Below are 24459 nucleotides of genomic sequence, written 5' to 3'. Positions count from 1 at the left end.
CAGAGGCTTCACTGCCGTGTGTGTGTGTGTATGAGTGTATGTGTGTTTCAATACAGGTGTATTCTGCAAATAAACTTGGCCAAAAAATGTCTTCTTCAGCTGTGGGTGTATTTTTGTTTTCATATGTGGCATGGAACGCATTTCTGTAGTTGTGAACAATGACATTTGATTAAAATCTGTCAGATTTATCTTTTTAGCAGGAGAAAAGAAATATGTGTTTCCCCAGAAAGGAAATCAATGTGTCTTTATGATAGATGCAGAGAGGGAAGCTGGATACTGTCACTTTAAGTGATGAAGCAGAAAGACAGGGTAGGCGCACCACGATCGTCATTGGCTGCTGACATAATTGTCGTGAGGCAAAGCCCTGTTTAAATTTTATAATCCTTGTTTGTAGGATAGACATACAGTCACTGACCTAATAGCTATCATTCCAATTGGATAAGTTACAAAGTCTTGTGTCTGAAGTGTCCATAGTCTGCTTTGTTTAAATTTTCTTAGCCATATCGTTAGCCAGAGCTCTGCTCTATTGCCCTTGTGCACTATGGGAAAAAGAAATCCCTTCCCCACAGGAAGGTATCAAGTCTTCAGGGCAGAGAACTGTAGCAGAGAATCTCCTTTCTCAAGGTAAACAAAATAAAACACCTCCAAATCCTCCCCCAGGCAATGCCAGAGACAAATGAAGCAGAGAGCATCCTCAAAGGGACAATTGGGAGACTGCTTCGTGACAAAAATCTGCCCAGAGATTTCCTCCTTTCTCTTGGGAGCCACCAACCTCCCCAGGATCCCAAGTGTCTCCAGATACAGTCATGCTAGATAGAAAAGAAAGCTTCAGCCCTGGCCTTGTGGGAGTTCAAAATTCTCTATTCAGAGATGGAGACAACAGCAGACACTTGCCCTGTTAAGGCAGCCTGAGAAGGTCAAGGTGAGCCACAACGTCTTTGTAGCATGAGTATCAGTGTCCCTGTGGTCACCATTGGCAAAACCATTTTAATGCGCTTCTGAAGTATTGCCAGGATCTATGAACTTACATATCAGTTAAAATTATTATCTCTCTGGCTTCATGAATGGTATCTGTCAGTAAAGTATCTGACATGTTTATTTGCACCATTTCAATAATAATGTTCTATGTATAAGCCTTCTCTTAAAGAACTTAAAAAAAATGATATGATGTTTTTGTTCCTTTATTAATGAATGTTTCTAGAAGGCATTCCATTGATGTGAGTGTGCATGTATGCACCCCGCTTGCATATTAACCCAGACAGGACTAAACCATTAAATGACATTGTATGCAGAGCACCTAGCCAAGGGTTTAGAACATGGGAGGTATTCCTTAGAGGCTCATTCTTTATTTATCACTCCTCTCTTCAACTGACAGAGCCTAAAAATTAAATAAATCAGCACAAATAAGTGCATTTGCCTAAAACCAAATGACTCCCTCTCTTTTCCCCCACTGTCCACCTTTCCTCCCAACCTCACTCCTACAATCTTCAAGCTACTTAAGATTCAGAGTTTAAGAATTACACATTATTGTATCATGTATCTTTAATGTATCATAGATAAGCTGCTATATAACGATCGCCCCTTCAGATAGCTGTGAAATTAGGTGATTAACTAGTTGGTACTTAACCTTCTAATTTCTGTATAAGTCTAATTACATGAAACAGAAGTGGGGGGTTTGATTTTTTACTTTGCTTTTCTGTTTGGAGTGTCATTGTAACTACTGTATTGTAAATGATGGAAAATAATTGCATATGTTAAAAAAATAAATAAATAAACAGAAAAAAAAAGAATTACACATTAATAATTCATTGACCACTATTATATCCATTATGAATGATGGGAAATCTTCCCACAATTTATGTAAAAGTGGAATAATTAAGATACAGTCTTATATTCTGCCAGTAGACTCTATCTGGTAATGGTGTCATATGCTTTTGATACACTGAAAGATTTGATTTGCTAATATTCTGTATATAATCTTTATATAAGTTGGTATTCAAATTCTATGCTGTCCTAAGAATCTGTTTTCACAAAATTATTTTAGTATCTTTCCTTTTTATGGTCAAATAGACTTTATCTAACACTGGAATTGATTTTTAAGACTGTAATGAGGGGTGTCTGTGTGGTTCAGTTGGTTAAGTGTCTGACTCTTGATTTCGGCTCAGGTCATGACCTCATGGTTATGAGATCAAGCCCCATGAAAGCTGATTAAGATTCTCTCCCTTCCTCTCCCTCTGCCCTTCTTGTCCTTGTGCATGCTGTTTCCTTCTCTTTCTCTCTCTCCCCCCCGAAAAAACAACAAAAAAAAAAAAAAAAAAACAAGCAAAAAACTGTAATGAATTCACTTGTAAAACCATCGAGCTCTGGTGCCTTTTTTAGTGATAGAGCTTCTACTTTCCAGTCTCTTCTATAATAATTGGTCTGTTCATGTTTCTTAAAATAATTATTTTAAGAATTTTTATTTTTACTAGGAAATTTTGCACTGCCTAGATTTCCAAATTTATTTCTACAGAATTGTACATAACATCTACCAGTAGGTTTTCTTGTCTCCATCTCTGTGGTTATATTCCTTAATAATGTATTTATCTTGCTTTTTCTTTATCAGTCTTCTCAGGGGTGTATCTAGTTCAACAGTCTTTCAAAGAAACTAATTTTAATTTTACTTATCCATTTTTATGTTTGTTTTCTATTTCATTAGTTTTAGGTTTTATCTTATGAAATCCCTCCTTCTACATTCCTATTTATTTTGTTACTTTTGGATTTGAATTTTCTAAAATTTACTCTGAAATTTTTAAACCATCTTTTTTTAAAAAATAAAGATAATTTCAGGATACAACTTGTTGCCTGAATACAAAATTTGCTAGAATATCTCATGTAGTAAGTATATACTTATACTATATCATAATTTTTTAATGGGTTTTTTTTGAGGGAGAGAGAGACTGAGCATGAGCAGGGGAGGGGCAGAAAGAGAAGGAGACACAGAATCTGAAGCAGGCTCCAGGCTCTGAGCTGTCTGCACAGAGCCTGATGCAGGGCTCGAACCCACAAACCCCAAGATTGTGACCTAAGACAAAGGTCAGACACCCAACCGACTGAGCACCCAAGTGCCCCACTCATACTATATTATAACTATTGAAGCTGAGCCTCACACTTCCATGGCTGCCACTCTATATTACAAAATTTATATATAAATATACATATATATATATGTCACAAAGATTAGGCCATCTTCCTCTTTAAATAAATCTTTGTGTCCCCAGAGTACCCAGCACAGCTTTTTTGCCCATGGTAGAATTAAAATGTTATGGAAAATTTCTTAAATTATGGAAAGCAAATATACTTTCTAGAGTATTTAACTCGGGGAAGCCTATATACACCTACCATTTATCTTTTAAGGGTCAGATAATACTGGAAAAATGGACACTCCGTGGAGGTGATTTTGGTGCATTTGGTGATGAGTAGAGGTGTAGCATCCGGTTTAAGCAAGATGGAGACAGGCTCCAATTCCACCCTATGCATTTACCAGCACTGTGATGTGTCTTCTCAAAACCTCAGTTTTTTCAGATATAAAGTAGGTTTTTAAACAAAGAGCTCCTTTCTCAGAAGGCTTTTATGAAGATTAAATGAGATAATGCATGAATGAGCCTGGCACATAGTAAGAACTCTATAATTTCAAGCTGCCAGCATTATTGTTATTAATAGTATCATTCCCGTGGGGGCAGGGTAATGAAGTGGCAAATAAGTGAGGGGCAGAAGCAAGATAAGGGGAAGAGGAGCTGGGGAAAGGACAAGAAACAGAGGACCTTAGCTCAGTCTTAACCCAGTAGTCCTGGAACCACTGATTATTTAAGAAACTTTTAAATCATTTCCCAGTAATGGTGACATTGCTACAGGCTGGGTACGTATCTTGTTTCCATTTCCCTAAATAATTGTTATACTAAACCTTTCGAAACAGTGCCCTTTCCACCCAATTCACCCCAAAGAGGCCCACAGTGATGGAGGGTATCAGACGAGGTGAAATGACCCAGCAGTAATGGCACCCCCAGCAGACTACTGAGGGCCCAGGATGGGAAAACTTCAGCAATAAGGGCCATTCCTGCGAAGAAAGGAAGCATCTCTTTTGTTTTTATTTTGTGGGTGAAATGAAGTCAGCGCCGGGGCGGCTGCAACTTATCAGTTGGCCAGAGATCTCTTAGAGGCAGCATGGGCTCCAGCCATATGACCAGGTTCTAACCCCACTCCTGCCATGGACTAGCTGTGTGGCCTTAGACAAAGTGTTTAACCTCTCTGTGTCTCAGTGAAAGGGGGACTTTATTTACAGACATTTATAAACCACTATTTTAAGTGCTTTATGTATATTAACCTGTTTAATCCTGGCAGCAGTTAGAGGAGCTAGATCAGATAGAGTGTGGTGAGGAATAAATGGTGAATATATTTAAAGTACTTACAAACTCAGTTTGGCATAAAAAGTGCTATGGAAGCATGAGCTGGTATTGTCATCATTATTGTAAATGCTATACTTTAGTTGTCACCATCACCACCATTATCATCATCATCACCATCATCATTATCACCACTACCATCATTATCACCATCATCACCATCACCATCATCACCATCACCATCATCATCATCATCATCACTACCATCACCAACATCATCATCATCATCGTCATCATCACCATCACCATCATCACCATCACCATCATCATCATCATCATCACCATCACCATCATCACCATCACCATCACCATCATCACCATCACCATCGTCATCGTCATTGTCATCATCATCGTCATCACCATCATCACGATCACCATCACCATCATCACCATCACCAGCACTTCGTCATCATCATCAGCATCATCATCATAATTGGGTTCAGTTGTATTATCGCACTTCAATGACAATACCAAAATTCTCTTCCCATTTCTCAGGCACACAGAATCATTTTAGTATTTCCTTCACATGTTTATCCTCTCCTCCTCCCCATCTTCCATTTACCCTCTTCATGTTCTACTCCTTCCCACTAACTTAAAAGAATGCCAACTCCTGCCAAGTATAATGTTAGCTGTTCTACCTACACAGTCTGAGGCTCGAGGAGTCATGACCAGCCCGGTCAGAAAGCAGAGATTCACACACCTGCCCATTGGCCTCCAAAGTCCACTCTTTGTCCTGTTATAACCGCATAGCTGTAAAATATTCACCCCACCTTCCAAACATTTGTTTTCAAGTTTTTATGTATTTTAAGTAATCTCTACACTTAATGTGGGGCTTGAACTCATGACCCCAAGATCAAGATTCACATGTTCTTCCCACTGAGCCAGCCAGGCACCCCCAAACTATTTTTTTACCCATCACTCTCAAACACTGAACTGGTTTGTTCACAAGACATATCATCCAACTTTTTAAAATAAAGAGTCAGGCTGGGCGCCTGGGTGGCTCAGTCAGTTAAGCATCTGACTTTGGCTCAGGTCATGATCTCATGGTTCGAGGGTTCAAGCCCCACATTGGGCTCTGTGCTGACAGCTCAGAGCCTGGAGCCTGCCTCATATAGTGTTTCCCTCTCTCTGCCTTTCCCTGGCGCAGTGCTCTGTCTCACTCCAAAATAAATAAACATTAAAAAAATGTAAATACTCATGCTAACTTGATGTATTCATATCTTATTCTCAGTCTTCTATACGTCTGAAGTTGTTTTTAAAAGATACACGAACTGATTTGTAGCATACAATATGCTTTCTGGACAAACAATAGTTTCTTAGTCAAGGACATCAACCTCTTGAGATGATTATCCCAGTGAAGATGTCTCACTACACATATTTTAGAGCAATATCTCGACAGAGAGAAAAGTTAGAAATGACCTGAATGTTTAATAAAAGTGAATTGTTTAAATACACATTAGTAAATCCAGAAAATGGAATAGTTTGAAGCCATAAAGATGATACCAAAAAAATCGATCCATGTAGGTAGAACAGGATGCGATTTCATGTACTGAAAGCAGGTACACCCATGGGATCGCAACAGCTGATCTGTAACAAAAGGGAAACTTCATCTTAAGGACATTCTTAGTCTTGCTCTTTATATATTTTAAGTTTTTTCTGTAACAAGTATACATGGCCTTTATAATATCAAAAACAATAGAAGAAGCTAAATTCTGGTGGAAAACACAGCTGTGTCTATCTCAACCAGTGCAAACTGTACCGAGTTAAGCTCTTAATCTGCTGTCTCATCGGGCTGTGTGTTTGTTTGAGAGCCGGCTACGTTGCCTCTTGCCTGTCACTGTTATTTGCTTTGAACTCTACACATCTGGGTGGCAAAGTCGGTAGCTGTTTAATATTGGGGCTTTTTAGTGTTTGAATATATAGGACACATACATTAAAATTCTTCAGATGATTAGCAAGAAATTAAGAACAACTAGTCCTATACATAGCATGATACAGGAAGAGGAAAAAGATTGACCCATGTCACATGCCTGTGTCCCCTTTCAGTGGCATCCTACACAGCACACTGAGTGCCCCTTGCCGTGTTGAAAACAATCACACATGTGGGTTCCTTAACTGCCTACTGCATTTTCTTCCTGGTATAACTCGAGTTATACTATACAAACACCCCTTTGTTCCCATATATAGTTAACCATATTCATTAGCAGTTTTTAAAGCTCTCATTTTCTTTACCATTCTGAACGTGCACTTCATATACTAATGATAATGAGCACATGTTCAGGAAATAGTAAAGAGTTGAATTTATATTTTTTATTAGATTTATATTTTATATTTATATTTTCTGGTTAAAATCAGAAGTATAGGGGCACCTGAGTGGCTCAGTTGGTCGAGTGTCCAAATCCTGATTTTAGCTCAGGTCATCACCCCAAGCAAGGTCATGGGATTGCGCCCGCACTGAGCGTGGAGCCTGCTTAAGATTCTTTCTCGCTCTCGCTCTCTCTCTCTCTCTCTCTCTCTCTCTCTCTCTCTCTCTCTCTCTGCTCCTCTCCCCCGCTCATACTCTTTCTCCCTCTCCCTCTCTAAAATTAGAAAGAAAATAATCAGGATAGCTGGTATTTTGTTTCTTTCTACAGGAGAGAAAGAGAGAAGTCATGACTACTCAAAACCAAAAGTGTATCTGAAACACAAAAATTTCAGTTAAACATCCAGATACTCTAACTTCCTAAACATCAAAAATATAAAGAATTGGCTTTGAGGGGATTTAAAAAAAATTTTATTTAGCCAATTGGCAGTATGTAGAATGCCATAGCAAACTCTCCTGCATTTCAAAACCCAGAATAATATAAATAGATTTTTTTTCTTGCATCTTTCTCAGAGGTCTTTGGAAAACGTGAAGGGTATAGGTTAAAAGCATGAAGAGCCTTGTGTTTGTACATAAGATCTGTAAGAACGGACGTAGTTGAATATTAAGAAGTACTCAAAAGCCAAAAACACTGAAGAAAAATTAGTCTGGAAAAGAGAAGGATGGGAGTGATTTACTAATTGGTTTCGAATACATAACAGGATGGGAGAAAGAAGAGAGTGACCATCTTGCTGCCAGTCCCACTTAAAGACAAATACTCATGAGAATTGGCTTTCAACTCTGTTATGTGTTAGACCAGATATAGTTCAAAGCCAGGCACATGATGAATATCTTTCAATGCCTTCTATTCACTACATCTCCCGTATGCAGGCCCCATGTGACCTTGTGAGACGGGGACACAGATCTGTGCTATGCCACCTACCATAGAGGCAAATCCAGAATATTCCCTAAGGAACCATTAATAACCGAGGCAAGCATTAAGAAAGAACAGCTGTGTGGAAGAAAAAGACATCAAATGTCTGAGTGGAGTTTGATGGGTGAAGACATGAGGATTCCAAGGAGAGGGAACTACATATGTAAAGGTAGTCAAATACCATCGTGTGATTAGGGACACACTCTCATGTGACTACAGAGCAGGCTATGTGGCAAGAGGTGGCGCTGGAGAATCCGGTCCAGCCCATATTTGCGAAAGTCTTCTTTTTGCCATGTTAAGAAGTTTGGGCTTTAGTACTCTTGTAGGAAGGATCTTTTAAGATAATTTTTTAAGTTTATTTATTTTTGAGAGAGAGAGAGAGAGTAGGGGAAGGCGCAGAGAGAGAAGGGGACACAGAATCCGAAGCAGGCTCCAGGCTCTGAGCTGTAGGCACAGTACCCATCACAGGTCTAGAACTCACGAACTGTGAAATCATGCCCTGAGCCAAAGTCAGCACTTTAGTGACTGAGCCACCCAGGCACCCCAGTAAAGACCTTTTTATAAGGAAATGACATAATGATATTAGCATTGTAATGTGAAAATATCATTCTGGCAATAGTATGAAAAATAGATTGGTAAGAAAGTGCTATTGGATATGAAGAAGTACTCAAAAGCCAAATTGTTGCAGTATTCCTGATATATAGATATACCTGAACGAAGGTGGGCAGGAGCCTGGGTGGCTCCATCAGTTAAGCATGCACTCTTGATATCTGCTCAGTTCATGATCTCTTGGTCCTTGAGTTCAAGCCCTGCATCATGTTCTGCACTGACACCACAGAGCCTGCTTGGGATTCTCTCCACTCTCTCTCTCTGTCTCAAAATAAATAAATAAATATTTTTTAAAAGTTTTTAAAGAACCTAATTAAGAATGTTATCGTCAGGGATGGTAAAAAGGAAGCAAAGTCAAACTATGGTAAGTCGTTGGTACTGACAGAGCTTGGGAGTTGCTCTGGTGAAGAGGAAAGTTGAAGAGTAGAGCCTAGGATGGTCCTGGGTTTTTCCCTGGAAGAACTGGAGAGATGATGGCGCATTGTCCCAAATTAGGGCATACGTGAGGAGAAACAGATTTTTGGAAGAGAGGTAACTAAGAGAGATGGCACATTTTATTTTCTAGCATAGCATTTGCGGTGTCTATAAGATACCCAAGGAAAAAGTTGCACTTACTAGAATGTAAGATCCATGAGGCAGGGACCTTGTTGGTTTAGTCCAACCAATCAAACAACATGGCTTTCAACATAATCATTGCTTATTCAGCACAACACCAGGCAGGTGATAAATGCTCAGTAAATGCCAGTTGAATAGCTGTTCTTGGATGAATTTGTGGGTCTGGATCTCAGAACAGCATTCTAGAAGATTATTCAACGCTCTCTGGTTTCCTTGCACAGAGAATTCTAGAACCTCCCTTGATGTCCCCTAAGACCATTTTACATCCTTGAAACATTGTGATTCTGGTCCACTTCCAAAGGAGTGAATTAGAAAAATCTTACTAAGATTCCCCATGGCCCTATTACACTTTGTTGACCAATATAAGCAAGGTGGTTTGCTAACTGGTAGAAGGGGGAAAATTGCAAAATAAATTTCAGAAGTGGTCAGATTGAACGAGATCAGTGGTAAAGTCATCGCATCAGAGTGAGCCTCTGGTTTATTTTTAATCTGACGTATGGCTTTCAAGTTCCTACTGAAAAGGCCAGGACAACCAAGGATAATTGCTGAGGTTGGACCCACATGTACCCCAAAACTCTAAAGGAGATTTATGTGTTAGATGAATAGCAAAGAGCAGTGTGTAGCTCCAGCAGAAATCTGGAAAAGGCTTTAAGAAAGAAGAAATGGCTCTGCTACTTGGAAGAGACAGAACGAATCTTCCTTTCCAGAAAAGCTTGAATTACCCGCCTATCCCTTTAAGCATTTTCATGTACAAATCAAACACAGATGGCCCATTACGTTTATGACCTCCTGTCAATTACTCTAGATGGAGCATACATTAATTATTGAAATATTTTCATAGTATACAAGTTTTTACTGGTTCCATTGCCTCAGATAATTTCAACTTTCTGATTAGAAGCCGGCATAAACTATTTTATTTATGAAAATTAATCTCTTGAATGTAGTAAAAACTACAAATACAGTAGTAGATTTTTTTTTCCCACTTAACAAAGCCAAACTAAAACTCCTGACCTCTATCCTTGGAAGTCAGCGTCATGTTAGCAGTGTATGCAATACATAAACTCTGCCAAAATTTATTACAATTGTAGTAAATTTTGATTACTGGAGTTGTTTGTTATTTATGTATAGAAGATAAAGATAATATTGGGAATAGCCCTCTTCTATTCGGTGTGTAAATTACGTCCATAAAATATCTTGTTTTGTAAACAGTAAAACAAAACAAAAAGGCTTAAGTTGGTTGAAGCTTCAAATATTTGCATCTACTTTCTTTCAACTCAATAAATGTTTTTGAGGATGTGAAACTCCACAGAATGTTTAGACTTTTAACTATGCCACTAGTCTTTGCCTGGCATGATAAACAAAATACTGGGGTCATTTGACTGTTAGAGAACAATAAGAATATTCCAATGAAGCATCACTTTCAGAGAATGTGAAGAATGTTGAAAAGGGAACTTAGAAAAAGGCTTATGTATTTTCTGTCGCTCTGGAGGAAAACTATTCATTAGGTAAACATCAGGCACCTACTATGTGCAGAGAAACTTTCTGGGCACTTGGAGTACATTGGGAAACAAAACAAATATTTTTGCTCCTATCAGTATAGATTCTAAAAGAATTGAGTGCCTCCTTTAATCCTCACTGTACAGAGAAGAAAGTGAAGCTCAGAGAGGCAAGCTAACTTACCTAACATCACCCAGCAAGAAAGTTGAATAAGAATGAGAATAAGTAAGAATAAGAGCCCTGGCCATTGGAGCCCATCTTCTTATCCCATCCTATCTTTCACACCTTTACCATTTCCAACCGACTTTTTTCTAGATCCTTGAGACGTTAATCCTTGCACATAGTTAGTTGGACTCTCTTCAGTAGAAGTTTTCAGCTAGGTAGACTCACACTAAAAAAAAAATTTTTATTATTTAAAAATAATAAAAGTTGTGTTTCTTGTCTCTGAAATCCACTAATATTTAGGCAGAGAATGTTATAAATAAGATATCGTCACAGAAATGCTGATTTCACAGACCAGTGGGAGAAGATGGCCCCAGAGGCGGCAAGCAAAGTTAACACATAATCATTGGCTTCCTTCTCTGACCAAAGCCAAAAAGAGATTGAAAATGAGAAGTCTAGGTGAGACACAAATGGAGGGTGCCAACGGCTGTCACAATGATCTTACACAACATGAAAGAGACCAATCTCCACATACCATGGTGACAACTTGGGCCAAAAAATATGGTCCCTAGCTAGAATCAAGGAAGGGAGGGGGAATTTAGTATATGTGTCAGGTAAAAATGATGCTTATCTATTGGACCCCTCTCATAGGCATTCACCAAAAATGGCAGCTAATGGAGAGAAGTCACAGAAAAAATAATGATATTAATTAAATGTTCAATTAATTTGGGGTGTTAATTTTTCTTATTAAAAAATATATTTTCCAACCATAAATAAAAATCTCCCCATTTTATTTAGTACTTCATACTCTCTAAAACCTTCTTGCTATTGGTGAGAGAGAATCAGAGGACTGCCTGAGATCACATCAGATTTGACAGAGAACAGCCTACAATCTAGGTTTACTGATTTATACCATTAAGTTCTGGGTACTCATTCAGGCTTCTTCTAATTTGGTCCTCATCCAAGTAGATAGAGAAAGTATTATCATGGTCATTGGCCACACGAGAGCCTGAAACTCAGGGACGCAGAACAAGTCAGTGCCTAACTCAGTTCAAAGAGAGGTAACAGCATGCAAAGTCCATGAAGGATGTGTTGGTAAGAAGAAGAGCATGTATAAGGGAAGCTGAATCATTCAAGAATAAAAGATGGCTTATGCAATAAAAGAAGTATGTACAAGGTAAAGAAGTTGTACAGAGGCAGAAGAGATTAATTTCATCGAAGATGGAGTAAAAGTCTAGCCAGTTACAAATATGCCTAATTTGTTGTAATCAAAACTATAATGATACTGTAACTTCTTATGCAGTGTCTAAAGCTATTGTTTCTTATGAGATGACATACTGAGAGTTACCCAGAAAGCTTGAAAAATTCCAGTCTTATGCTTAATGAATTAGCAACTTTGGACATATAGCATAGGGATCTGGTTTTTCAGAAGCCGTATTTGGAACCCATGGTCTAGAGCCTTGCTACTCAGAGTATGGTCCATGGACCAATAGCCCCTTAGGAATGAAGAATCTTAGACCCCAACCAGCCATTCTGAATCAGAATATGCATTTTACCAAGATCCCTAAGTGATTTCCTCTACATATTACAGTTTTTTTAAGTTTATTTATTTATTGAGAGAGACAGAGAGGGGTAGAAGCTTGGCGGAAGGGCAGAAGGAGAGGGGGACAGAGATCTAAAGCGGGCTATCTGTTATCAACACAGCTCAATGCGGGGCTCAAATTCATGAATTTCATGAGCTGAAGTCGGGTGTTTAACCAACTGAGCCACCCTGGTGCCCCTACACATTACAGTTTTAAAAGCACTGGTCTGGAATATCCCTCTCCTACTATATATTCACCTTATCAGAAAAAAAAAGTCACCTTGACATAGAGTGTTCTTAATGAACCCATCCGGGACCCTAGTGATCTCTACTTCTATCCCTAACTCTCTCCCCTGCCTGACATTCTAGATTTCCATCATCCTCATAAAAAATTACCAAACATCCAATTAAGATTTTCTCGTAAATCCCATTGAAACTCCGCATCTAATTCATGGGCTATCAAGTGTTTCAAACATTTCCCAAAGTCACCTGTGAAATATTTTGGGAAGTAAATCACCACTGGCACATCTCTCAATTTCCAGTAAATCTCCCATTTTCTACAGTTCCTTGAAGACTAGTAAAGCACCCTGGCAATCCCATCTGCTAGTTTTCTTTGCCCCCCTCCCCACAAGATAGTCAATCCATCAAGATCAGGAGACAAGGGTGTGTTTATAGTAGTTGGGGAAGATATGACAAATCCTGCCCTTGTGCTGAAGCATCAGGTTCCTCTTACAAGTGTTTGTTTAAACCAGTCTCCTTAAGTAGAATTGGTACCGTTTCTCCTTGTTTGTAAGGGCAACATGTACTCTGCCTTACTTAGGAGAAAGCCCTCCTGCTGCCATTCTGGGATAACAGAGAAAGAAATTCTCTTCTTCCAGCCCGGGAGCCCACTCAGTTCAGAGCAATACAGCTAGTACAATGCTTGCATTTTGATATCCACTCATTATTTCATTATAGAAAATAAATTTTTCAAGAAATAAAACTACTTGCAATTCTACCACCCTGGCAAGTTCATGGGCCATTTGCATCTAGAGTTCAGTTTACATATGGTTTGTCATTTCACTTTCCTTAAGGGCATGTCAAAAAGAGTTTTCAATATTGTTACAGGCTTCATAGCAATTTCAATATTGATCTGATATGTGTATGTCACCAGTCTACTACTCTTGAACATATGGTTGGCATCTAATTTTTCATGATTAGAAATAAGTGTTCACAGCTAATTTTAGAGTTTTTAGAGACTCAATCCCAATAATTGACAATTACCTTTAAAGAAAAGAAAACACTGGTTCGTGGCCAGGATTTACTTTGCGAACTTCCATTAGGCTACTCCTAAGTGTATATACCATTAGTGAGAAGGGGGAACAGACAGGAAAGTATAAAGAAAATGATATAAAATCAATGTTCTTTATCTTAAAAATCAACTGAAAGTACATGTTCTACTATGAGACCCAAAAATATCATTTTCATCCATGAATTACTACTATACATAATATAGACTATACATAATATAGACTAAACATGTTATTCATATCCATAGGGGTAGCTTCATTGTGTTACATAGGAGGCCTTTTCCTAATCATATGCTTGTACTAGAGTAGAGCTGAATAGAAACTTGCTGTAGCCTAACATCTTAATACAGCTGTAATTTGATTACATTCTCACTTTCTGCTGTAGACTGTAGAATTGAAAACACATAGGGACACTTAGGGGAGTTCAGTCCATCCACCGTCCAACACGTAATTTTGGCTCAGGTCATGATCTCACAGTTCGTGGATTGGAGCCCCGTGTTGGGCTTTGTGCTCTCTCAAAATAAATAAACTTTAAAAAAAAAAAAAAGAAAGAAACACATTGCTATCCATCATTTAGAATCTGCTTAACCTTTGTTGAGATTATACTCAGTCTAGCCATTTCACTTAGAACTAACTCAACATCCAATTTCCATTTTCTTTTCCCTGTTCTAATACCTGTGGTTGTCCCCTCCCCCTCTCCCCCAGATAATGGTGACACTGGTTTTGGTGGAACATGAGGAAGATGGCACATCGAGTGCCCAACTTTGAGGATAAGGTCGCCTCTAGAGTTCAGGGAAAGGCATTCTAAGGCAGGGGAAGAGCAAGGAGACAGCAAAGTTTAAGGAATCATGACCATTCAGCTTTGCTAAGCCGAAGATACAGAAAGAAGGAGAAAATGTGTTTTAAAAGACTGGTCTGGGGACAAATCGTGGAGGACCTTAAGCAGTAGGACAAAGAGTCTGAATAATAAAAAAAAATATATTGTAAATAAGAGCTCATCTGAACTAGATTTGTGTTTCATGGATTTAGTGGGTGCAATGCATGGAAGAGAGGAGGGTGTGCTGGGGTAAATACAGACCTATCATAATGTTTTAAAAGCTGGTGTGGGTGTGGAGGGTCTGAAGAGGCAGCAATGAAGGTGGAGAGGAGAACATGGGTATAAGGCACTGCAGAGAGGAACAAAAATTCACTGGGTGAAGGAGACAAGGAGAGTTGTTCTTGGCAAGTTGGTCCAGAACAATGTCCTTCCCAGACCATAAGTCCTAAGCAACACCATTTCTGCCAAAAGGCTTTCTTCTCAAATGGTAAAAATCTGTAGGCCTTAGGTATGAAACTATCTGAAACAATTATTTGATTTGAGCATCAATGTCCTGATTGAAATAGAAACGTGCAATTAATTCCCTGATCCCATTTGAAAAGAATTAATAATGGGTTTGGTTTGGTCTGACTTTTTTAACTCATGCTGCACAATCTCTGACTAGAGGGCCATCTCAGTGGGTCTGAGAAGCCCAATTTCTAGACATTAGGCAGGTGATTAGGTCGCCCCACCCAGCTTGCCCTTGAACAAAGACAACTCAATGAGAAGGCACATTAGAGGGTCTCCATCTTCTTGGAGAAGCAAAGACAAAGTTTATAGTAAGGAATGAGAGTGACCGAGTGGCATGTAGGCTTGAGTAGAATTGAGTAGAATCGGAGATTCTAGTAGGACTTTCATTTAAAATTGCTAGATAATTTGGCAGTAGCTATTGGAAAATGAAATATGCATACCCAGCAAGTTCATGTTAAGTACCATGTTTGAAAAAATACTCATAGCATATAAGTATTAGGAATGTTATGCATATAAGCATATAAGAAATGCTTGACTACATAAGGAAGTATGTCCAAGGGTATTCAGTACAGCACAGTAGAAGGATATGTGTACATTGTATGGGAATAACTCAATAACTGCAATGGCTACACTAAATAACTCAGTTTAGCCATACCATGGGAAATTCTTGAAGCACTTAGAAAGAATGATGTATATCTGTTTCTTCTCACAACATACAAATCTCCAAGACACTGATGAGTAAAAATATCAAGTGCACAATGATATGTTGCTGGATATGACACATATTTTAGAGCCTCTTTAGATAAAAAGACAAAAGTGAACCTTTGCTAACATAGGTCATATCAAGAAAGTTGGAGAGAAAGCTGAAGTTTGGAGGTAGTGGCAGGGAGTAAACTTTAGCCTTATGCTCTAAACTCTAATATTTACAAGGAGAGTAAGTATATGGTAATTGCTTGGTATTTCAAAATTTATTTGAAAATTTTAAATCCCTTGGTCCAAAGGAATTGCTTTTTTCCCCACCAAATATCTGCTCTTATGCCAAACACGTCTTTCCTCTAAAATGATTCCCTTTTCTTCCCCTTTTTGAAGTCAGTGAAGGAGTGCCTGGGTGGCTCAATTGATTAAGTGTCCAATTCATGATTTCAGCTAGGTCATGACTGCATAGTTTGTGGGATCGAGCCCCACATCAGGCTCTGTGCTGAGTGGGGAGCCTGCTTGGGATTCTCTCTCCCTCTCTCTCTGCCCATCCTCCCTCCTCTCTCTCTCAAAATAAATTTTTTAAAAATGAAAAAAAAAATAAAGCCAGTGAGGCACTGGTTTAATCCAAGAGTTAATGGTTGAATAGCAATAGAAAGATGGATGGATGGATGGATGGATGGATGGATGGATGGATGGATAGATAGATGATAGACAAACGTGCAAACCTCCACTGCCAATTTACTTTAGAGCCACCAATTTCATACAGGATTACCAAGGCAACTCTGTTTGGTGTAATCGTGTGGTCCCCACAGCTTAATTAACACGGCAAAATAAATATCAGATGGCATGCCACTGAACTGTCAATGCAGAGACATCTCTGTGTAGGTCACATTTAAAAGAGACCCTACCTTCCTGAAGTGAGATCCATGCACAGAGCTGATTTAAAATCAAAACTAAATAATCTCGATTCGAATTTATTCACTGGAATATTTTTCTAGGTTCAGAACTAAATGGAAGCAAATTATTTTCTACATTAGAAACTCTGTCTACAGTACCTTTATGTGAGTTCCAATCTGTGAGGACAAAGTAGACCTAATGCAACTTTAATATAGTTTAGCAGATAGTGATTACTGCAAAATTGTCTTCTGCTCCCTTAGAATTTTTTTTCACCTAAGAATGTGATGGTGTTTGGGGTAAAGTGTTATAAGAAAGATGCAAGCATGTGACAGAAAAGAAAATATTAACGCACTATGTAGCCAAGAGCTGGATTAATCTTCTAAGCATTGCCGAAGAGAATCTGAACATGAGCCCTAAGAGACCGCTCAAATATTCTGAAAAATGCTATCTCTGCTTGTAAAAGACCACATTGATGGGTTTTGCATTATTTGGGGCATATTGCTTTGACACCTTGATTCAGAAGTAAGCTTTAATTTAAATTGTTTTAGTTTTCATGTGTTTGAAATTAATAACCACCGAATATTTCTTTGAGCCTAAAGCTGGGCAGAGTCTGCCATGCTGAGCATGTGAGAGTCACTCTGAGAAAGGGTGTTTAATGAGTAACTGCATTAGAAGTCCTTGAAAAACTTCTTCTAAACATTAGACCCAGTACTTTCTTTCTGAAATAAATTAACAGCCTCCAGAAGGCTCAGAGATGCTAGCAGCCCTGTTAGTCAGAAGTCCCTGATATTTCAAGTGCATGGAAAGGTTTGTGCATACTCTCCACCCCTCCCCACCCCATCCCTGCTCCCCGGGCCCCCACCCCCGACCCCCCACCTCCCAGCCAGTGTCTGGAGATCGCGTTGACTAGAGTTCTACCGGAGAGAAAGATTGATAAAGCAAAGCAATCAGAGTTATTTCCTATGCATGAAATTGATTAAATGCTTCACTAAATGGCTTATAAATTTGCTTCTCATATTTCTGTCACCGCTGAAAAGATTACAAAATCTCTGCATAGAACCATGTTGTATACAAGACCAAATTACAAAAGGTTGTAAAAACTAATGTTTTGTTTAAAGTTTTGAGCAAGACCATATGCCTTCAGTGACCTTGAGTAAGCTATTTTAATTCAAACCATTTCAAAGAAGAGAAAGGGGAGACATATTCTGCTCAGTCACAGCCCAGACAAGTTGGTAGGTAAACCTCAGTTAACTACGCTGAAACTCTGCTCTTTCCTGCCAGGGCGTAGAGTGAATCCACTCCAGTCAAGGCGTTGTGTCTCCAAAGCTGGGAAACATATGTGGTGTCAACAGGGATATATTTACAAAGGAGATGAAAATAAGGGCTTTGAGACCTCCAAAGCTGAATTTGCTCTATTATTTTTCAGAGACATATCCTAATGAGTTCAAGTCTTGCTTAGACTTGCGACACTGTGTAAAAAAATGACGGCAAATATTAGCCTGGGTGATAGGGTTGTCTGATGTTTAGGGTTTTTGTTTGTTTATTTTTAATCTTTACACATCTTTCAAATGCTGGTCAAGTTCTATTGTTTCTTCCATGTGAGAATTCCTTGCAAGTCTTGTGTAACAATTGAGGGGGAGGTGGGGGTGGGGACTTTCGCAAAGAAGTAATTTATAGGTTTGCACGTGACCTGCAGATGTTACATGGAAAACTAATCCCTTTCTTAACATGGCCTTAACAGTACCTTCACTTCTACAGGAAAAATGATATTCTTTCATAACATTTATAAGACATGATGTCCCCAGCAAGAATTAGCATTTGGCATTGACACGCAGCTCTGGCAAGAACTTCAAGGGAAGAAGTTTTACAATCAAAGAGGTGCTTACTATCTCCACTGGGCAGACCTCTGTAGAACCCGTTCCCCAGCCACCTATCACCTTCAGGCAGAGCCAGTGTGGAAACCAAGGTGAACCCATAGCCAAACCATCTGGGATGCAGGGAGGTAGGAATTATCAAGGCAAGACTGTCAATGGGGAACAGGAGGATTTTCCAGGATCAGGGGAGGTACACATCAGCTTTCATATGGAGGTTCTGGGTACATATAGGAAGTAGCAATGGAATCATCTCTCATTTGTGAAAACACAACATAATCACACCCATAAAATCCATCTTTCTCTATCTCTCTGTCTCTCTGTCTCTCTCTCCCCCCCCCCTTTTTTTTTTTTTTTAAATTAGTACCTGTTCTGGGAGATAGGCCAAAAATTCAGGGATAATTTAACCTGACCATCAACAGCTGGACAAGTTATTTAACTCTTTGGTGATGGTTACATGAACTTCCTCGTTGGCTTCAAGCCACCACATAATTAATGTTGACGCCAGACACAGAGGGTTTAATAAATTATAACAAAGAAAGAGGTCCATTATACAACACAGAGAATGATGACGTTGTGCCCACAGGTGTTGGCCGTCTTAAAACATTCAAATCCATGTTTCCTAAAGTTTACCCCTGGAAACACTAATTCTCTAAGATTATCCTTCGTGAAAGGGTTTTGTTGATCAAATCCACTGGGCAACATTCTCCTAGAGAATTACAGTGCACAGTAACATGTTGGAGGTCTTTGCTGCAAACAATCCTGTTTAACTCAGTTTGACCTAGAGTTTCTCACTGACCCAGACTTCTTTTTGTATTAATGTTTAGAACTTTGGAACCGTTCTTCAAAACATACTCAGGGAAATATATTTAAACCTCCTGCTCATCTGGCAGACTAGTCCACCTCTTTTGAAAGTTTAGCAAGCTCTGGGCTGCCCCTTCCATAAGACTCTCAGCCAAGATAAGAGAAATAATCCAGAAGCATCTGAGTGTCTCAGTCAGTTAAGTGTCCGACTCTTGGTTCCAGCTCAGCTCATGATCTCACAGTTTGTGGGTTCGAGTCCCACACTGGGCTTTGCTCTAATGGTGCAGAGCCTGCCTGGGATTCTCTGTCTCCCTCTCATTCTGCCCCTCCCTGATCTCTCTCTCTCTCAGAAATTCATAAACTTTAAAAAAATAAAAATAAATAATAAGAGAAATCCCTTCACTGCAAGAAAGCTTTTCTATTTGTCTTCTTGTGATACACCATCTTTGGGCCATGAACATGTTCTTCTCTGAACCGGAACAGTTGTGTGTTCTGTGACTATTTTTTTTAAAGTAGATCTAACTAATCAACACAAGAGCCTGTGGGCACTGAATGCCCAGATGAGTATTAGTTACGTTTATAAATGAATGTTCCACATACATGGATTTTTTTTCTTATGGACTATTTCTGGCCTTTGAAGATTATTCACAAAGTCACTTCCCTTCTTATTTCATTTTCTTAACATTTTTTAACATTTATTCATTTTTGAGAGAGAGAGAGACAGAGTAAGAGCAGTGGAGGGCTAGAGAGGGAGGGAGACAGAATCCGAAGCAGGCTCCAGGCTCTGAGTTGTCAGCACAGAGCCCAACAAAGGGCTTGAACCCACGAACCACGAGATCATGACCTGAGCAAAAGTCAGATGCTTCACCGACTGAGCCACCCAGGAGCCCCTCCTTTCTATTTTTTTTCAAACATTTTTTATAGTTTATTTTTGAGACAGAAAGAGATAGAGCATGAGTGGGGGAGGGGCAGAGAGAGAGGGAGACCCAGAATCTGAACGAGGCTTCAGGCTCCGAGCTGTCAGCACAGAGCCCGAGGCAGGGCTCAAACCCACAAACAGCGAGATCATGACCTGAGCCGAAGTCTGCTGCTCAACCGACTGAGCCACCCAGGCGCCCCCCTCCTCCTTTCTCTTTTAAACAGCAAATTTCAAAAGCCAGGTTTCCTCTTCCCTTTCTAGGATCAAAGTCACTCACGCATTAAGATCGGTCAAGAAAACCTGTGCAAGCACAAGAGAATGACATCATTATAGAGATGAGCTAGGATTTACCTTCATTTAATTTTTTAAGTAAATCATTGATTTGCACACATCCGCCTCTTAACTGGTTCGAGTAACAAATGAACCATGAAAAGCATCAGGGATATAAGTGCTGGTGGGGAGCTTCAATTCCCAAATCCGTAAGGTGCCTCAGGATCCCCCCAGAGGCTGTGTTGGAGCACAGAGCTCTGAGCCACGCACCCAGAGCCCCTGCTTTGATAAGCTTGGAGAGGGGCCTGAGAATCTGCATTTCCAACAAGCCCCCAGGAGATGCTGAAGCTCCTGGTCTGGGGCCCCACTTTGAGAACCACAGCTCCCTCTCCCACCTGATCCAACAGGTTCCGGACACCAAGCCGCAGCCCCCAGGTGGAAGCTCTAGGAAGGAGACCCCGGCCTCTGTATTGTTAACAAACTCCCTAGGCAATTCAAAGCACACAGGTCTGGACTACTTCAGCCAGAAAAGCAACGCTTGCCTTTTAGATCAGGGCCTTGGGTCTTGGTCTCCCCAGGGCTGCCTCTGAGCAAGGGAGTCTCCCCGCTCCAGGCCTCTTCAAAGCGCAGGAAGGCTGAAGACCCAGGGAATAACTTGTCGGGTAATTGGTATATTGATTGCTAATGTCATCATGTTTTAGTACCTATAAACCCCTCACTCTATTACACAGCCCCCAACAATCCAAAAAGTCATTGTTTATTCATTGTGACTCCCAAACTGGCCCTTGTCAGTTCTTGCTGGAAGGCTTGCTGATAAAAATCAGCAGATGATTGGATGCACACATTCTTAACATGACTGACCCATGACATCTCCAAGGGCAGCCAGGGAGCCTGCGGTACAGCACAATACTTCTCTTTCTTCCTCCTTATCTAGCCCCAGATGACTTTGAGATTTTTATTAACTCATTAATGACTGAAGATGTCATTAGAGCCAGGAGAAGGGGTGTTCCCCCCCCCTTTTCTTTCTTCTTCTTCTTTTTAATGGGAATAAGTGTCCAATTTGCTCATGGTGGGAGGGGGAAAGGCTCATGGATGAACCGGCTAAGACAAACCAAATGGAGAGACCCTTTCACTTGATTAGAATTTGAAATCTGATTGATGGATACCAGGATTAAAAGTCTGCACAGAGAAATACCAAGTTGTTTCAGAAATGCAGTGGGCAAGAAAAAGGGGGCGGTTCCATGAAGAAATAGCAACCCATAAAATTCAGCAATTTCTATTGTGTGGCAGGCTCGATCTTTCTGACCTAACAGCCAAATAAAAAATAAATAAATAAAATAAAAATAAAAATTCTGAGTAAGGCCGCGGAAACCTCTAAATGTTTCTTACCTACACATTCATTAAATCATATCTTGTTTCTGTGTGCCTTTAATTTTCACATCTGCAGAATTGCTTTTAAAAATCAAATTAGATCTTTTGAAGGCACTTAAATTGCAACAGCCTTACGTGTTTTTATATACTCCCGGGTTTCAGCCTTTTTATCTGGCTTGTGTGTCCAATTAATGGGCTATCTCAAGGAAGTGCTAATCCTTTCGAAAACTTGAGAATATAAAAAGCAAGCAGATTATTTTCATCGGAACTGATTGGATTGAGAATAAGCTACAGAGGAAATGTTCAATAATCATAACTTTTTAAAGATGAGATCGCAAAAAAAGTCAGTTGCCTAAGGTGCTTTTCATTGCAGTCAGGTCTTTGAAGACCTGTTTTAGGTTTGTTTGTTTGTTTTAAGTTTATTTATTTATTTTGAGAGGGAGGGAGAGAGGGAGCACAAGTGGGGGAGGGGCAGAGAGAGAGGGAGACAGAATCTCAAGCAGCCTCTGTATGGCCAGCACAGAGCCTGACCAAGGCTCGATCCCACAAACGGTGAGATCATGACCTGAGCCAAAATCAAGAGGCAGACACTTAACCAAGTGAGCCGTCCAGCCGGCACCCCAAAGAACTGTTTTCATTCCATTCCTCTTGGGGGTTCAGCCTTGGGCATGTCAGGAGGCTGGGGGGAGAGTGGGTTTACACTGATTTTATCAGGCCAGATAATTCACTTGGCAAAGAAAATGTCTGGTACTGGATGTATCTCATATGTTATCAAGTGTTTACGAAATTTTACTATTGTCAAAACACATTGTAAATTAACAGATCCTCAGAACACATGGAGAGACTACTCCCTGAGAGGGGAAAAAAAAAAATGTCTGAAGACCTAAAAAGATTTTGGCCCAAGGAAATTGCTGTCGGTAAACTATGACCAATATTGAAACGTGCCTCAAGCTAACTTTTATTCTTAAATCACCCAATTACGTCTTTCTCGCTGTATTTATTTGCCTGGTGGAAAATTTTATTCATTAATTGTTATGTTAAATAGAATCATTAGTTAATATTTGCAGATTAATTAAATACAAAAATTTTGCCTAATACAGCAATAATAGTATTAAATTCTTTACTACCTAGACTAGATAAAACCTGGGAAATGAGACTCAAAAACCCAGATGTGTTTAAAGCACCAGATGTATGGTGTCAAGTAAAGAAAACAATCAAGGATTTTACAAATTTTTTTTTCATTTTCATCCAGATGTGTGGTATCATGTAGACACAGTCTTAATCTGCTCAGCCATAATCACAATGTTCTTTAATATCATTTGCCAATATTTGAGTCCCTTCCCCCCCAAATTACCTCTCACAGTCCTGTTTAATTCGTTCGTAAGGGAAAGCACAAAGATTTGCCCTTAGCAGACTCAAAATTCAAGACTATGAGCCAGAATGGTGCCCAAAATATTTCCTATCCGCATTTTTTAATGGTGAAAACTAATGGCGTTTAAACGGTTGGAATGTTCATTGACATGCACGTGCTAACCTCAGTTCTGGTAAGTACTTCAGAGTAACCAGCTCTCAAGTGTAAATGGCAGCCATGTTTCCAATGGGTTCCTTCCCCAACTCATTCACTTACTGCTCAGTCCCATAAGAGATGATATGCTAGGAACAATTTCTGCTCTGGGGACTTTGGATTAGAGAAGCTCTGACCTAGAAAGATAAAGGCTTTCCCTCTTCCCCTCCCCCTGGTCCTCCATTAGGTTTCTCCTGTTCTCCAGGGGGAGGGGAAGAGGGAAAGAGAGTTGGGGAGAGAGACGGACACAAAACCTGAAAGACTACTGAATACTGAAAATGAACCGAGGGTTGAAGGGGAAGGGGGAAGGGAGGTGGTGGTAATGGAGGAGGGCACATGTGGGGAAGAGCACTGGGTGTTGTATGGAAACCAATTTGACAGTAAACTATTTTAAAAAAGAAAAGAAAAGAAAGATAAAGACTTGTTGATCCTCAGCACCTTCAGGTTCTGTGTGACCTTGAGCTTGTCAATTAAGCTCCAAGGCTCCATTTTTACTTCTTTAAAATGGAAACAATAACCCTGCCCCCCAATTAAGCGGAGGATCTCATGAAAAAACTCTGGAACTACAAAATGCTTTGCAAATACATAATTATCATCAATATTTAAAATATTTTATCCTTAATTTTATGTATTATTGTTTAAATATTATTACATAAAAATATTGTTCTGTTAATATGGAATACAGGGGCACAAGAGAGATAGCCACCTTCAAAAAGATCTGGCCAACTAGGGGTGACTCAGCCGGTTAAGCATTCAACTCTTGATCTCAGCTCAAGTCAGATCCCACAGTTCATGAGTTCAAGCCCCGCATAGGGCTCTGCACTAATGGCATGGAATCTGTTTGGGATTCAGACTCTCCTTCTCTCTACCCCTCCCCTGCTTGTGCACAAGGGCTTGCACATGCTCACTCTCTCTCAAAATAAATAAATAAACTTAAAAAACAAAGATCTGACCACCTATTTAACATTTACAAATTGGAGACAAGAACGACCATAACCCTCGAGTGTTCAAATCAGTGACAGATTCACCTCCCCTATGTTCCTTTGCCTTTTCTGAACTTCACCTAGCCAAACTGAGAAATCATTTTAGTACTACTCTCCTCATGGTAACTAAATAGATTACTCATAGAGCCCACTGGTTGGGTCTATATTGCAATTAGGACACTTCCACAAACCTGGAACCATAATCTTGGCCAACTGCTGGCCTTAACTTTGAGGCACGCACACACCCTCTTGGCCAACGGTAAAGACTCCAGCCTTTGCATAT

The 24459-nt window shown here is 39.7% G+C and overlaps 1 long non-coding RNA gene across 2 annotated transcripts in view; it reads right to left on the bottom strand.

Annotated features, from left to right (window-relative positions):
* Positions 1-5868: 5868 nt before the first annotated feature.
* Positions 5869-24459, bottom strand: part of LOC115302106 — a 41703-nt gene continuing 23112 nt past the window's right edge. For both annotated transcript variants that reach the window (XR_003913421.1, XR_003913420.1), the window contains exon 5: positions 5869-6029. This is a non-coding gene — a long non-coding RNA (uncharacterized LOC115302106). The remainder of the gene's footprint in view (positions 6030-24459) is intronic.

Source organism: Suricata suricatta, chromosome 9 (genome assembly GCF_006229205.1).
Source record: "Suricata suricatta isolate VVHF042 chromosome 9, meerkat_22Aug2017_6uvM2_HiC, whole genome shotgun sequence".
In the NCBI taxonomy this organism is placed as follows: Eukaryota; Metazoa; Chordata; class Mammalia; order Carnivora; family Herpestidae; genus Suricata; species Suricata suricatta.
The sequence above is the reverse complement of the archived record's forward strand: the minus strand, read 5'-3'. Positions and strand labels throughout refer to the sequence as shown.